Raw genomic sequence first — 16729 nt, forward strand, 5'->3', positions numbered from 1 at the left:
GTCGCTTTGCCGGCATCTCCAAGATTATATAAAAAAAACTACCATTTGCACCCCAAAAAAAAACCAAAACGGAGCGCAACACAATATATTCTGTGATGTGAGCGCATGACTACGGCTGGTAATGTTGCAAATGTAAGGACGGATTAAGTTGATGATGGACTGTGATGTGAAACGTACCGCTCAAAAAGAAAATTGTCCGTAAATGGCAGCATATCTTTGCGCGGTCAGTTAACAATCTCACGACTAATATTAAATACTGTGTGATAATGGCGTTTGTTTTTCGAAGGGGAATGTGGTAAAATAGGTTTTGCGATCTGATGATGCTAAGATTTTTTCTTTTTCCACTTCCCCCCCGTCTCTAAAAATAAAGAAAAAAAGGGGGCAGGGGAGGGGGGGGGGGGCTTTGTGTGTGCGAGATGGGAGTTTTTCTCTTTCCTAGGTAAGAGAGAAATGATAAACAATAAAAAACAAATAACAGTATTTGAAAGATATTGCTGAATTCTTGTAGAAGAATATTAGATTAGATATTTTTCCCCCTCCCTTTATCTTGACGTGTTTGAAAAGATCATTGGATCTTTGTCAAAAGGAGGGTGTTCATGTTTAAAAAATTAATTAATGTAGATGAATTAGTAGATTAAAAAATGAAAATGTTTTGAAGTGATAATCCACAGTCTGAATGAGAAATCTACAAAGGAGGAAATCAAGCTGTCAGAAACAAAGTAAGTTTGAAGCACGCGAAGACAATAATGAAGCATATCACCAAATGATGGTAATTATATTATATTTTATCTCAGAAACAATTGAAAAATGTAATGTTTGGAGCCCAGTGTTTGCAAAATATTATATATGATATGCTGGTAAAATGATTCATTTCAGGATGGTTAAAGGCACATTCATGCAAATTTAGAACAGTAAATATCGTGGTAAAAAATTACCTACTATTATATGAAACCCATTTGAAAAATAAATATTTACAAGCTCTGTCTGTTGTATTAATGAAAGAGCGAATGCCATTCAAGTCAATCAAAGGCTGAGCTCTATTTCAATGTCCCAAAAAATGGACCTTTTCCTGTTCCAACAGCGCAGAACCTACGGATCTTAATCAAATAACATTTACTAATTCCAACTAACAAAAACTATCAGGTGTTTTTTTTTTCTCCAAATACAATTTATGTGGGTTTATGAGAGACTAAATTAAAATGTTTTGCACCCAGGAGAACGATCCCATGGGGTGACGGAGAGAACATCTTGTGCGGTGCGCTTGTATAAGAAGGGGGACACGTGGTACCATCTGTCATCCACCAGGCCGGCCGGAACAACCGCTGGCTCAGCGATCCGACCTGCGATCACCGGATGACTCGACCTGAGACCCACGTCAGCCGAATCAGTGCCCGGTTCTGGAGCGGCCGTTTGAGGACATCAAAACGGAGATCGAGTCAAGTGCCTTTTCCTGGGCAATCATTCCACAAAGAGTCACATTTGCGGGCAGAATAATCCCGGTGACAAATTGAAAAACTGACACACACTCTTCTCATTCAACAAAGAACAAACCAGAGATGACTTCAAAGCAAGATCATTTCTCCGTCTGCCGATGCACCGCGACACTCTTTTTTGAACAACAACATTTCGTGTTAAGCCTCACACATGCTATGCTTATTCCACTGAACTGCTAAACTACCTCCTCTCCTGCTAAAGGGATGTTTTAATGATAACTATTTTCCCCCACACAACCATTGCTTAATGTTGCGTTGCTGTTTGCGATGATGAAGATCCGGCTGGTATTTTCCTTTGAACAAGAAATATATTTTTTTTTAAATGTGTTGAGCTCTCATGAGCTCAATTGAGGGAATGTTCAATTATTAACATTGTTTTTCTGTTTCGATTTATATTCTAACCATTTTGGATATTAGTTAGAGCTGTGTAATAATAAGACAACATTTAATTCATATGTTAAGTCAATCTATAGTCCTTTGTTCTCTTGCCTGGGAAAGAGGAAGGTAACAGGTTTCTTTTCTATTATCTAAAGGGAGTAGTGTTTGTAGGAGTCTCTGTTCGGTCAAAGAAAGTCCAAGGACAGGCTGGTATACTGCTGTTGAAGTCTAATCTGATTTTGTACTTTGGAGAACTTGCTGAGGGGAGGGGAGAGGCGATTTCCTGTATTCACTGATTTTCAATAAATGTGCTGTGTGCTCGAGGAGGAGAGACATTTTGAACGGATCACTGCTTGGGTGACTTCATATATGTGATCAGAAGCTTCTGAATAATTATACTTTTGCAAAGGAACTTCTTCACCAGAATCTCAACTTCAATTTATTGGAACACGCAAAGAGTACAATAATATTGTCTACTCTATCAATACCCTGCGCAATAATAATAATAATGCGGCACCTTCATCAATAGGGTCGTTTTCAAAAGGACGTCATGTTCGTGACAAAAGTGGACGTTACGCTAGAGACTATAGGTGTATTTACGCAAAAACTCACCGTAGCGCACTTTATGAATGAGGAAATGAAATGTCGTGTATGACGGAAAGGAGGCGGGGTCAGAGAAAAACTCAAGGTTCATTGTGATAAACCTACTGCCGACCAGGTTTGGTTCATGGACTCTGTTACTACGGTAACTGACCGAGAGCTTAAATTGTCTCTTTTTATGAAACAGGCTGGAGTTACCTCTTTTCCTCTGCTTTCAGTTTCCTCCCTTTTGAAACAGAAAACGCAGTTTCTCACATTTCAGGGTTTATTGACTCGGGATCCTCACTAAACCTGCTTTGTGAAATAAACCCCAGATGTTTGCAAAGTGCCTCTCCGTCTTCTGTTAATTACTCCATGTCATTCCTATCGTGAGAATGACACTTGACTGAAGTGTAGCTTATTTACCGCCATGGAGTGGAGTCACTAATGACTGAGGGACTATTCAACATACTGTTTATGCTGCAGGCTGAACCAACTCTGACGTGAAATCAACATTCATAAGCATGGCAAATGTTTGCCCCTCAGTGGGATACGGACTCACCGCATTTTCATCAGTTCATGGAACAAAGTTCGGTTAGGATTGCACCAGTTTGAATTGGTGTGGAAAATCCAACTATTGAAGCTCCAATTTGGAGGCATGAATTGTATCATTCTTTTGGAATGTGAACGAGTATGGGTACTTCTTGTGCATAAGTGACATGAACGGGTTTCGCCACATTAGCGCATGTGTGTCCTCCACAGTAAAGCTTTTTGCTGTTTAAGGCACATATTTCACGCTGTAAAAAAAAAAAAATCTCACGGCACACCATTTAGCAAAATCAGACACCAAAAGTGAATAAACAGATTCATTGTGTAGCTTTAGTCATCTAGCGGATGAGCATTTGATTGATCAAAAGTTTACATACACTTGTAAAGAACATAATGCCATGGCTCTTCTGAGCTTCCAGGTATTTCTATAATTCAGATTTGTCTCTGATAGAGTAATTGGAATGGGTACTGTTGGAAATCATTTCCTTGATTTCTGCGTGTTCAAATAAATTCAAAGTTGAAATCTGTGAACAAGTTTGCCAGCTTTATTTCAGATTCTGAAAGTCACCTGTAGTACTGCTCAATCATCGCAGCTCACCCACAGATGTGCTCTTTACAAAGTTCATGCATGCATATATACATATGATTCCCTCCCCCTCATTGACCATTCGGCCCTTTCTCAGCATGTGATATTTCCTGTCACCCCAATTCTACACCCCCCTCTCTTATCTCTTCCTTCGGGATGTGGGCCACACTGGGCCCCCCTCTCCCTCTACCAGGCCCCCCTTTTGATCTTGTCCTGTCAGCAGAGTGAGATACAATCTGGCCAACTCCTATTGAGTTCTTCCAGTCCTTAACAAACATGAGGTATACAATTGGCTTCCTAGATAAACTATTGACCTCGGGAGAGCTGGCTCCAGAGATTCCCGCATACCTGCTGTGTGGATTCCGACACCTCACTTCCTTAGGGGGAAAACAGACCACATTCTACCACAGTTATATTCATCTAACTAAAATCAAAAACACTTTGAAGAATATATATGTAAAACAGAAAACAATATTAATAATTGTAACATTCCCTCATTTGAACTATTCTATAGTTCAACACATTAGATATTGTTTTTAAAGGAAAATGCCAGCGGCATCCTCATCCCCCTCATTCGAAGCAACAGGAGACATCCATTGATTAGCAACAGCTACCATCATATGAGACGACTTATTTTGTACATCCTGTTTCTCAATCATAGTGATAATAAGTCTTTGGCAAAGTGAACGAATACATGGAATAAAACAACAACCGCAAATCGTTATTAGTGCCGTGAAAACAGCCACAGATATCAAAATAGAGGAAATCAAAGCTCTATAACGCCCAAACACATTCATCCACTTATCCCATACAGAAGTATCCACACCTGATTGCTCTTTCATTTTCTTATTGAGTGTTCGCAGCCCTTCAATTGCAATTGTCAGACTTCCATCTGGAGCAGTATTGTTAGGAATAAAAGTGCAACACTGATCTCCAAACATTGAGCAAACTCCGCCCTTTTCTGCCAGCAACATATCTAGTGCAATTCGATTTTGGAATGTCATCAAAGATGTGGCGGCTAACTGGCCGCGTACAGCCTCAAAGCCAGACTGAGTCCAATTTCCTAGCCTTTGTACATTATAATGTATATAATTAATTCTATCTACATTTTTGTTTATGGTGCACCACCAGCAAATTACAGATTCGAATCCTGAGAGTACTTGATTAGTTAATTTGTATTCATCTGGCACACCTCTTGGTACTCCAATTGCATCAATGTAGGTGGGAACATTCTGCTCTTGCCAAGAATGTCTTTTGGTCCTCTGGAAGGAAGGAGGTTTTGGTTCCCAATTATCAATCATTTGTAACAGATTATCAATAGAGATGGGGTAGATTTGTACTGGCATGAGAAGGGTTATGAGGGCACAATATCCTTTTGTATTTAAAGGCAACTTATCAAATATTCTGTTGTCACCGCACCACCAGTATATGTCCGCTCTGGATTTCGGTTGGAACTTCTGTCCCACATCTACTATCGACACGCACTGAGTAATCTGATTTAATTTTCCCAATTGTTCTCCAGTGCCTGTCATTTTAATACATGTAAAATTACCATTTGCAACTGTGTTTGAAAATACTGGTTTAGTTTTCTGCCAATCGACGAGGGGATACACCTTATCCCATTTTGAGCATTTGACATTGGGGACAGCCTTATTCATTAGTTCCAATATACAGTGATCATCTATTTTAGCCGGAATGATTCTCAATAGAGGCCGCGGACCTACGCATACCACACAATTGTCTTTATCAGAGGCTCGAGCCGCTTCATTCGCCAATAATAGCCAATTGTTACTGCCCCCGGAAAATCCTTTTGTAACCCGAAACCTCTCAACTATTCCCTCAGTTGGTACGCTGACCGCCTTTACTCCGCTCTCCATTGTGTATTTAGTCATTTTTGGCTGTTCTAAATTACTCATTGTTTTATTGACGCATACTAAAATGGGGAAATATGGGTCATGTCCGGAGAACCAGGCCCACAACAAAAATCCAAAACAGGAGGCGTTATCAATTGTTGTGTTAGGCGACCGTAATTCCCCTTCTGGAAAAATAAAGTTCATATAGAGTCGCCCCCCCATATTACGCAATGTTATTCTTTTGCTAAAGAAGACTGCCTCCTCACTAGTTCCCGGACGCCAGTATCTTCCATCCTGTGTTGTTATCAGAGCATTCCAATCTCGTCGTACGTGACCTGTCAAATACCACCAGTATCTTATCCAATCTTCCCCTTTAGTCTGTCTCCCCTTACCAAATCCCTTTAAGGATCTAATAGGAATTTTAACAGAAGTGTTTGTATTTGGAGCAACTGTCACAGCAATTGATTTCTCATAAGTCCAGAATGTGACCCAGGGATTATATGTAGACTTAATACTTCGCTTAATACGATACGTTGTAATTGTGTTCAAATTTGTGTCAAAAGGCTGAAAAAAGTACCAAGTCATCATGAGAAGAAAGATTGCAGTACAGCAGAAGGATATGTTTTTCAGCTTTGAAGCCATTTCGTAATGAAGTTCTTTGAAGGTCTTTTTGAATGAAAAGAGTGTCGCAATAGTTCGTTTCTTCTTCAAGAATTTGGGGTAGACTACCCAAATTCTTCGATTTGTCACCTGGGATTATTCTGCCCAAAATGTGACTGATCAAAGGAATGATTGCCCAAGAAAAGGCACTTGCTCTTGATCTTCGTTCAATAAGATTGAATGATGTCCTCAAACGACAGCTCCTGAGCCGGAAACTGGATCATCAGTTGACGTGGCTCCTAGATCGGGACATCCGATGATTGCAGGTTGGATTGTTGAGCCAGCTGGTTTCCCTGCCGGCCTGGTGGATGACAGATGATACCAGGTGTCCCCCTTCCTATGCAAGCGCACTGCACAGGACGTTCTCTCGGTTACACGATGTGGGCCTGTCCACCTGGGGAAAGACCATTTTCGCTTAGTTACCTTCAACCACACATATTCACAATCATTTATTTCTAAAGGAGCAACTGGCCACTTTTTTGTTAGCTTAGAGAACGTAGACACTAATTGTTTTAGTACTGGAGGTTCTTCAATGTGTGTCTCTTCCAGCGGCACATTTGGAGCTGGAAATGGTCTGTTTTTGTGACCTTCAAATGGAGTCCAGCCTTTAGCTGAGTTTAATGACATTCGCACATTCATTAGTGCAATAGGAAGAGCTTGTAGCCAATTCAAATTTGATGAGGCCAGTGCTTTAGCTAATTTTTCTTTTATGTTTCTATTCATTCTCTCGACCTGTCCTTGAGATTGGGGATGATATACGGACCCAAATGTATGTCTTAGTCCCAATGCTTTTTCCACTTCCTGTAGATGTTTATTTTTGAAATGAGTCCCATTATCTGATCTAATTTTCCTGGGAAACCCATGTGATGGGATGTAATGATTTATCAAATGTTTTACCACAACCTCTGCGGTTTCAGATTTGCATTGATATGCCTCCGGCCATCCGGAAAAGGAGTCCACAATTACCAACAAATATCGGTACCCTTGTACGGGCCTGATCATGTCAGTAAAATCCATTGAGATTATTTGTCCCGGGGCAGTCACTTCTGGATCGTGAGTGCCCTGGGGAGGTTTAGATGTAGGCATACTGTTAAATTTATTGCAAACATTGCAGTCCTGCAGTTCACTTTTAACAATTTGTCTCATGTAAGGATGCCACCAATTCTGCAGCCGTCTCATCACTTCTTCTGTACCCACATGGCAAAGTCCATGTGCTTCAGAAATCAGGTTTTTTAATTGCTTCTGTGATGGGATATATTTACCTTGTTTCTGCCACACACCTGCTTCATCCTTTTGTCCTCCTTTTCCCAGCCACACACTCTGTTCTTCTGGACTGGCCTTTTCTTGCCACAGCTTAATTGTTTCCGTAGTTATTTTTTGTCCTAATTCACCTTCACTCACCATCAGTTGTAAGGTTGGGCTGTACCCTGCTGCATTTTTTGCAGCCCTGTCTGCGGAATCATTTCCCACTGACACAAAATCATTAGTTTTTGAATGCCCTTTACACTTAATTATAGCTACTGCGTTAGGCAGGAGCAAAGCTTTTTTTAATTCAAGTATGTCCTGATGGTGTTTGATAGGCGTCCCTGAAGCAGTCATAAAGTCATTTCTTTGCCATTCTTTCATGGCTGTGTGTATCACTACATGTGCATACGCCGAGTCAGTGTAAATGTTCACAGTCTTATCTTTGGCTAACTGAAGTGCAGCTATCAAAGCCACTATCTCCGCTCTTTGAGCTGACTGTGGTCCTGTGAGTCTGTCTGCCACTAACAGATCAAAGGAAGCTCCTATCATCTGTGTTACCGCAAAACCTGACTGAAGTCCTTCATTGCCCTTAAAACAACAGCCATCAGTAAATAACGTCAAGTCTGGGTCATTTATTGCGGTATCGTAAAGATCTTTTCTCAGTGAGTTGTCTTCCAGAATTCGTTGAGTGCAGCAGTGGGATTGTCCCTCAATTATGCCATCTGCCATGTTAATCCCCTCATGTACAAACAAAATGTGAGGTTGTGTTAGAACTGATTCAATCTTTCTCTGTCGTCCCCCTGTCATAGTAAATGCTTGGCTGGTTATGTATTGTACTGTACTATGAGCTGTACGTACTGTCAGCGGATGATGTAGCACAATATGAGATGTTTTTTGAATCAAGCGAGCTAATGCTGAAGCAAAAGCTGCGCACAGCGGGTGACGTTGTTCATATTTTTCCAGAGGTGTTGATGCATAAAGACAAACATGTCTATTACCGTCTTCCCCCTTCTGAAAAAGAACAGCCGACACACTGCTGGATTTTTCAGAAACATCAAGGAAGAACATTTTAGTGTAGTCAGGGACTACAAGAGCTGCAGCCGAAGACAAAAATTGTTTCAGCAGAACAAAAGAGTTCTCAGCAGCTTGTGTCCAATTTAGAACAAGCGACAGGTTTCTCATTCCCTTTTCGTTCACCAATTCTCTCAATGCGTGAGTCAGTTCCGCAAAATCCGGAACATGATGTCTGGAAAAGTTACACAGACCCAGAAAAGCCAACATTTGTTTAACATTTGTCGGTTTAGGATGGTGCAAAATGTCATCTTTATGCGATGGAGAAATACCTGTTCCATGCCTCGATATAAGTCGACCCAAGAATGAAACCTGAGGCCGGGCAATCTGAAGTTTGCTTTTGGAGCACTTCAAGCCCACCGAAGCCAGGTGACTCAAAAGGAGCTGTGTAGCTTGAAGGCAGGACTCCTCGGAAGGCGCAGCAAGGAGCAGATCATCTACATACTGCACTAAAAGAACATCAGTAGGAAGTTGGAGAGGTGACAGCAATTGCCTAAGAGAAGCATTGAACGCACCAGGAGACAGCACAAAACCCTGAGGAAGCCGGGTGTAGGAATAACATTCATTATTCCACAAAAATGCAAAATACTTCCTCATAGACAAGTCAAGAGGAATGCAAAAAAAATGCATTTGCAAGGTCAATGCAGGTAAAATGCGTGTGCAACGGAGATATCTGTGACAGAGCTGAATGAGGATTTGGCACCGGCAGCGAGGGTGTCAGAACTTTAGCATTGATCGCCCTGAGATCATGCACCATTCGGAATTCGCCAGTATTTTTCTTTACTACTGGGAGAATGGGAGTATTGTAATCAGACCTATCCATCTTACAAAGAACTCCTGCTTTCAGCAACCCATCAATTGTTACTGAGATGCCAAGTCGCCCCTCCTCCTTCATCGGGTACTGTGGTACCCAAACGGAGCCAGGTTTCATTTCAAAAGTCACAGGTGCCACTTTACACAGTCCCACATCAGTCGGGTCAGTAGACCACAGTGCAGCAGGCATGGAGTGTAAGATGTCACCAGCAAGCTCACTGTCAGATGTCTCTCGGCCATGATGTCGGTCCAAAAGTTGATGTTCTAAGACAGACATGGAAATAAACAAATCAGATTTAATCCAATAGGCATCAAGAGATTTGGAATACAGTAAATCTGTATGAATTGAAGGCTGCCAATCCGTCGCTTTTGTGCAAGCCAGGACAAATGGACCTAAATCCTTCGCCGTATGCTGGGATGACACCATCAAAGAAATGTGAGGATGACATGCCAGCACAGACACACCAGGTGGTACTGCCATCTCATACCATCGAGACTGTTCCTCCGTCAGAACAACCGAAAAAGCCACTCCGGCAGGTCCTGCAAACAGATCACCCACACGCAACTCCCAAACATTGTCAACAATTGCACTGAAAGCTTCACTGTATAACTCATCACCACATCTGTCGTAAAATAGTGTACAATGTATACAATCCGATATCACATCATATGACCTGAGATGTCGCACCCAGGAGGACCAAGTCTTCCAAAACGTCTCCGCTTCCCTCCAGCCGGGGGAATCAGTGTCAATCTTTGCCCAGTACATGTCAGCAGAGGAACATGTCATGGCGTGTGAAGTCACCACAGGGAACTGGGAGGAGACATTCGAGGAGGAATCACCCCCGCAGTGAAAAGTATGTCCATCTGGGAACTGAAGCGTCAGCCCCTCTGACCCGCATTGAATCAATGGAGCAGTCCTTATGAGAAGATCCCTTCCCAAAAGATTCACAGGACAACTTGGAGCATAAACAAACGAATGCATAAATGTTTGCGAGCAGCACTCCGTCTGCAACGGGTTCGTCATGTGCAGGATAGTGTTCTCTCCCTTGAATCCAACCAACGAGATGCCATCATTGGAGAGCGTACTTCCATTTGGTAAAGTCATAATGGTAGAGTGGCGTGCTCCAGTGTCTACCATAAATGATAAAGTATTTCCGCTCACCTTTAATGCAATCATAGGCTCCTGCAGTGCACATAAGGTGGATTCTGGGCCCCGTCATTGTGGATACTGTCCGCTTCGTGGCGGCAGAAATCGCTGATTCGGCACCGGCGGATACTGTTGCTGGGATGAAGTCTGGCGTGGAGGAACATTTCGTGACTCACGTCCTCTTGGCTGGTAATAGCCGCGTCCGCCCTGTAGACGCTTTCCACCTCTGCTTCTCTCACGTAGGTGATTTCGACAGGTGTCCGCCCAGTGGCCGAAACGTCCACAATTGAAACACTGTTCCTGGCTGATAGCTGATCTCGATTGATACATAGCACACTCAGAAACAAGAATAGGTGATGAGTCAACAGTAGAAGCCGGGGGAGCCAAAGTCTCCTCTGTACTTTTTTTCAAAGTCTGCAATTGTATAGCAGCCAATTGTAATTCAGTAGACCTATGTTTGTCAGTCTTAGATTCAAGATCTTTTGCATACCTTCTCAGATGATGTTTCAGATGAGATAACCACCGTACGTGTTCAGAGCCAGGCAAATCGGGATTCACCTCCATGGCCTGCCTCACAGACTTAGGGACACCTTTTAGCACTGCCGCACGAAAAACTTGAGAGTACAGTGTAGAATCAGTCGGTAAATGACCAGTCTTTAGGGAAAATTCCACAAGAGCACGGTCAATAAATGTCGCAGCCTCTTCATCAACTTTCGGAGCGTACAGTAAATCAGATATGATCACATCCGGAAGCGGAAACAATCCACCTAGCGCTCCAAACAGCGTCAAATAATTCTCACGGGACAATGCCTCACCGTCATTCAAAGATGACATACCCGAATTAGCCATCAGCGCGTCCAGCTGAGACAAAGGACACGCCCCCGTTAAAAGAGCACGCATGTCTCCCGCTGTCAAAATCTGACCTGTCACACTTCTTTGTAGCGAGCGCAACCAATTTTCTCCACCTGCTTGTAACGGGGGAAGTTTTTGCACAAGCACACACAGATCAGTCGGCAAATAAGGTTTATACACAGTCGCCGAATGTCCGGAAGCCGGATCAACTTTTGTCAACATAGGTGCTTGCAAAACCCCCTTTGAACGAGTCACCATTCTCCTCGGAGTAGTCTCCGGGAGTCTGTCAGGCGTGCTAAAGTCATATTGTTCCACAACATCTCCAACTCCACACGACAGATCATCTAACTGTTCATGAATGTCTACAGTAACATAGTTCTTCGTCAATGCATTAGAAGTGTCAGACCTCACGTCACAGTTACGTCGTCCAAAGTATTCGTCTTCTGTCAAGTCGTCATTTGCATCTTTCTCAAAGCGAGAAATAATCATAAGCCATTTGCGACGAACAACCTGGGGCACTTCAGCATGTCTAGCTAGTTCCAATTTAAAAGCACTGGCTTTGTCCAATTTCACTTTCGGACTCGCCCTCATTTCCAAAATTTCGTACAAGAGAGACTCCAAACGTGTCACAGAGGCGGTTACGCCAGCTGCCAAACCGTCAGCCGCGGCCTGTAACGTAGACCGAAGCGGTCCAGAATTTTTATCATTACCACTATGCCATTCCACATCAAGATTACCGCTATTTACCGTCAACATCGGTGCCTGCAAATCCTGCAGCATCTGAGCCATAGGCTTGTACGGTGAGCCTGTAAACGGGTTAACAACATCAGACAAAACAGCAGCGAACGGCCCGTTGCTCGCCAGAGGTGCAACAATGTTAGCATCACAATTAGCCACATCCTTAGCACCCGCTTTTACCAACGCTCCTCGAGCAATTTTAACCGAACTGCCCATCGCCAACATTCTAGCATTCCTCATCATTTGATCCACATGTCTACAATTTCGTCGCACTTTTCTACCTTTCAAAGAAAACACAAAAGTCTGTCGTACCATTTTTTCCAGCGAGAGCCGTTTGTTTACACATGCTAATTCCACAGCTTTCATCAGACCGATCAAACAAACCGTGGACATCAACGGTGGGAACCAACCCTTGTCGCAAGCAGCCGTAACCCAATCTATCAACAATGCTTGCATCTTTGGCCGACTCTTTTCACGCACAGTTCCAACCGCAACTCCGGAAGCATGCTTAACTTGCGCGTCCAAGTTCAAATTTCCACCATGTACCGGAAGTACATTAAGATCAAACCATTCAGTGTTACGATCAAAATCGCCCTCCATTATTCAGAGTTCCTACCACTCGTAGTTCCAACAAGTGTATATACTACCTAAGCAGTATCAATATTTATCAATGCAGTGACGTCTCACTTTACAATATGATAGTTCGAATAGGGTAAATTTATTCAACAACGTTTAAACAACCGTACAACAAGCAATCACAGAAGCCCACAAAACACACAGCACGCACAACACAACATAGAACGTACACACACAACGAATACACAATGACTCACAGAACGTACACAGACAACGAATCACGTGATCCAATTCCACAGTGTCAAAACTGTCTCTCTTTTACTGCATATGTCATGCAAGGCGCTCTTTCAGCGCAAAATCAAAAAAAAAAATCACACGTAATCTATCGATCGCAAATACAACGTTTAAAACCCAATGTCCGTTGCAATCGACCTGACTCCCCCAACTGTTCAATTTCAACAGCGCGCGCACTTTTAAAATAACTTATTACGTGAAATGGACCGTCTAATACAGGCGACATGTACTACCAAAAAGAACAGTCCTGAACCAACCAAAACTGCCAAGGGCAGGCGCGTCTACTATGATCTTCAGATTTACCAATGGATCTTCAAATATCCACGAAACCCCGTAACCTCTTTATCCTTATATTCAAAAAATAAATATCATAGTCTATCGAATCCTTCACAACGCCAAAACAGAATAACATTTACAAATTAAAAAAAAACAAAAGACGCTGCTTCTTCCTGTTAACATGGCCCTGTCCCCAGCAGCCTCGCGCATTCACCGGTCCGGGCCAGCACATTCATCACCACATGCTCCACCCCACGTACGTGTTTATAGTTCAATGTCGCAGAAATTTTTAGAACGACATCAAACTACAACTTTGTTCAAACAGATTTCATGTACAAATTTACACAATTTAGCAGACGAAAACAAGATGCAATGATTTTAAACAGACAGAACTCCTCTACGTGGATTAACGTCTCCACTTACTGTAATTAATTATTTAGGCGCCTAGAAGTTCCATTCGTTCATCAATCACTGCAGCTCGAAATCCTCTTACCTCCTTCAGCGTTCGGGGTCACCAATTGTTGGAAATCATTTCCTTGATTTCTGCGTGTTCAAATAAATTCAAAGTTGAAATCTGTGAACAAGTTTGCCAGCTTTATTTCAGATTCTGAAAGTCACCTGTAGTACTGCTCAATCATCGCAGCTCACCCACAGATGTGCTCTTTACAAAGTTCATGCATGCATATATACATATGATTCCCTCCCCCTCATTGACCATTCGGCCCTTTCTCAGCATGTGATATTTCCTGTCACCCCAATTCTACACCCCCCTCTCTTATCTCTTCCTTCGGGATGTGGGCCACACTGGGCCCCCCTCTCCCTCTACCAGGCCCCCCTTTTGATCTTGTCCTGTCAGCAGAGTGAGATACAATCTGGCCAACTCCTATTGAGTTCTTCCAGTCCTTAACAAACATGAGGTATACAATTGGCTTCCTAGATAAACTATTGACCTCGGGAGAGCTGGCTCCAGAGATTCCCGCATACCTGCTGTGTGGATTCCGACACCTCACTTCCTTAGGGGGAAAACAGACCACATTCTACCACAGTTATATTCATCTAACTAAAATCAAAAACACTTTGAAGAATATATATGTAAAACAGAAAACAATATTAATAATTGTAACAGTACTTTTTGTCACAAAAAAGATTCATGATTTTTTTTTCTTTTATGACTTTATTCGGGGTTAACAAAAAAAGTAAGCAAATCTGCTGGGTCCAAAATACACATACAGCAATGCTAATATTTGGTTACATGTCTCTTGGCCATGTTCACTTCAATGAGGCGCTTTTGGTAGCCTACCACACGATTCTGGTAAGCTTCTGGTTGAATCTTTGACCACTCCTCTTGACAGAATTGGTGCAGTTCAGCTACATTTGTTGACTTGCTGACAGGGACTTTCTTTAGCATTGTCCACGTGTTCTTAACAATTGCAATATTGTCAATGCCTACTAAATAATTGATATCTCAGCTCCTGAAGCAGATGGAAAGATAATTCCAAAAACATTTCAGAGCAACAAACAACTGTGTCACATCTGCAGGTGCGTTTTTGGTCATGTTGCCTGAATGTCAGCCGATGTTAGTGATATGTTAGTCCATGACATATTGGGCATATTGTTAGACTACTAAGCAGTCCTTGCGTGGGTTGCTTAACGTCAGGCACGTTGTTGAACAGCTAAGGGGGGTCCTCGTGCCAGTATTTACAGAAGTAGTCACGGTAGTTACAGCTAATTCCACTGTGGTTTGTATCACTGTGTTTTTTGTTGTTGCTGCCACTGGCACTGTTATCTTTCTTTGGGCCCATTGTCGTGGAAAAAAATCAAAACGCACTCGCGAGTACAGAGCACCTCCGGGAGCATTCACGATCTGACTATAAATAAGCAGTGTATTTTTTCAACCACTGCAACATGAGCATTCGGCATTGCTCGGCTTCACTCGTCTACCCGTTTTCAAGGTGCGTTCGGCTTAGCTTGCTTTGGTTGGGTGTTCAAACTCCGAAAATGAGTTCAAACTCCGAGGCCTTTTTTACTCCGATTTTTTTGGGTTGAAGTCCGATTTGTACGAGATCGACTGTATTTAGACATTTCAGGTATGAACTTATGGCCACACTTATGAGTCATGGTTTCACCCTGGCCACCCCAAACATTTCTGGCTACTCCCCTGGTTCTCATCGAGGTTTAATAAGTCAGGACTTTGGGAAGGGCTTCTAAAACCTTCTAGCTTGATTTAGCCGTTCCATCACCACTTTGTGTGTGTGTTTGGGTCATTTTGCTGTTGGAACACCCAACAGTGCCCAAAACCCAAAAGTTTGAGGTGATGATTTAAAAAAGAAAAAAAAGAAGAAAAAGAATGAAGTTAATCCTCTTCCTTCATTATCCCATTTATTCTGTGTAAAGCACCAGTTATATGGGTGCTAGCTTGCATTATCTACCTGATCATGGCAGTGATAAAACAGTGCCAAGCGCAAACAATTGCTTGCACCGTTGGTCTTGGGACCCGCAGCTGCTTTGAAATGGCTCCAAGCAACTTTCCTCACTGGTTCAAGTCAATGATTTGCGTTTTCAGATCCGTTTTGACAACGTTGAGCTCCTTCGACTGTCCATTGTAGCGTTGGTGGGCATTGGTATCCAATGAGAACTATTTCAATGGCCTCAGAGAAGTTGCAGGCACTCAAAATGAATGAAATGGTAGGAAGCTCATTTCATTGACAAACTTTCCAAATCACCAAAATTGCCAATTCATGTTGCTGTATGTATTTTGTTGACCCAGCCGATTTGCTCACTTTTTCTGTTAACCCCAAATAAAGTCATAAAAGAACAAATCTCATGAATCTTTTTTTTTGTGATACGAAAGTATCCGTTCCAATTACTATAGCAGAGAAAAATCAGAGTTATATAAATAACTGGAAGCTTGTGAGAGGCATGATATTATGTTCTTTAAAAGTCAACTTTTGATCACAACTGGACGTGGTTGGCATAGATAAATTAACAAAAACTATAAATGCATCGGAAACTGCCACACTCACTGTTTTGAACGATAAAAAGTTGGTCTGGCCACTCGGCTGTTGAAAGCGATTTAATAAGGGCAGCAGCACTTGAGCCCTGTCTCACTTCTGAGGAGGTTGTGATCGAACATAACAAAACATCAACGGCGCAAATTAAAGAGACGAGTGATTTTGAGAACATTTATTGTACAGATCTGAAAATTAAAATTCAACACCCTATGGCGCAAACAAATACAAATGACTGACTCACTATACTAATAAACTTGAGACCTTTTCTAGTTTGCCTCGCTGCTAATGCATGAGATAACGAGATGATCAGTTTTCTGGTTTTCTGACGTTTGCTCTTGATGAGTTATTATTTTCTCTTGCGACACTTGCTCACTTACCTTATCATTTTCTCTTCATGGTTTGTTACCCTCAGGGGATTGCAAAGAGGGGGCTTGACGGGGTGGCGGGCACCCGAGCCCCCCAACCGCTCCCCCGGTCAAGGAACATTTTTGAGAAAGAAAAACTTTAAGAACATCTATTTATTTTTTATTTTTTTAAAGAGTGCAGGCAGCTCGTCAAAGTCCGTGATCAGACGAGCTTGAGCCATGATTGGTCGTTAGAGTCAAGTG

The 16729-nt window shown here is 42.4% G+C and overlaps 1 long non-coding RNA gene across 1 annotated transcript; it reads right to left on the bottom strand.

Annotated features, from left to right (window-relative positions):
* Positions 1-3528: 3528 nt before the first annotated feature.
* On the bottom strand, positions 3529-13458 carry LOC147179922 (uncharacterized). Its single transcript, XR_015093968.1, has 2 exons — positions 7361-13458; positions 3529-6492 (listed from the first exon to the last, which is right to left on the bottom strand). It is a non-coding gene; the product is annotated as an uncharacterized LOC147179922 (long non-coding RNA).
* Positions 13459-16729: the final 3271 nt, after the last annotated feature.

The sequence above is a fragment of the Leptonotus elevatus genome, chromosome 2 (genome assembly GCF_054856555.1).
Source record: "Leptonotus elevatus isolate MCC_2025b chromosome 2, RoL_Lele_1.0, whole genome shotgun sequence".
NCBI lineage: Eukaryota > Metazoa > Chordata > Actinopteri > Syngnathiformes > Syngnathidae > Leptonotus > Leptonotus elevatus.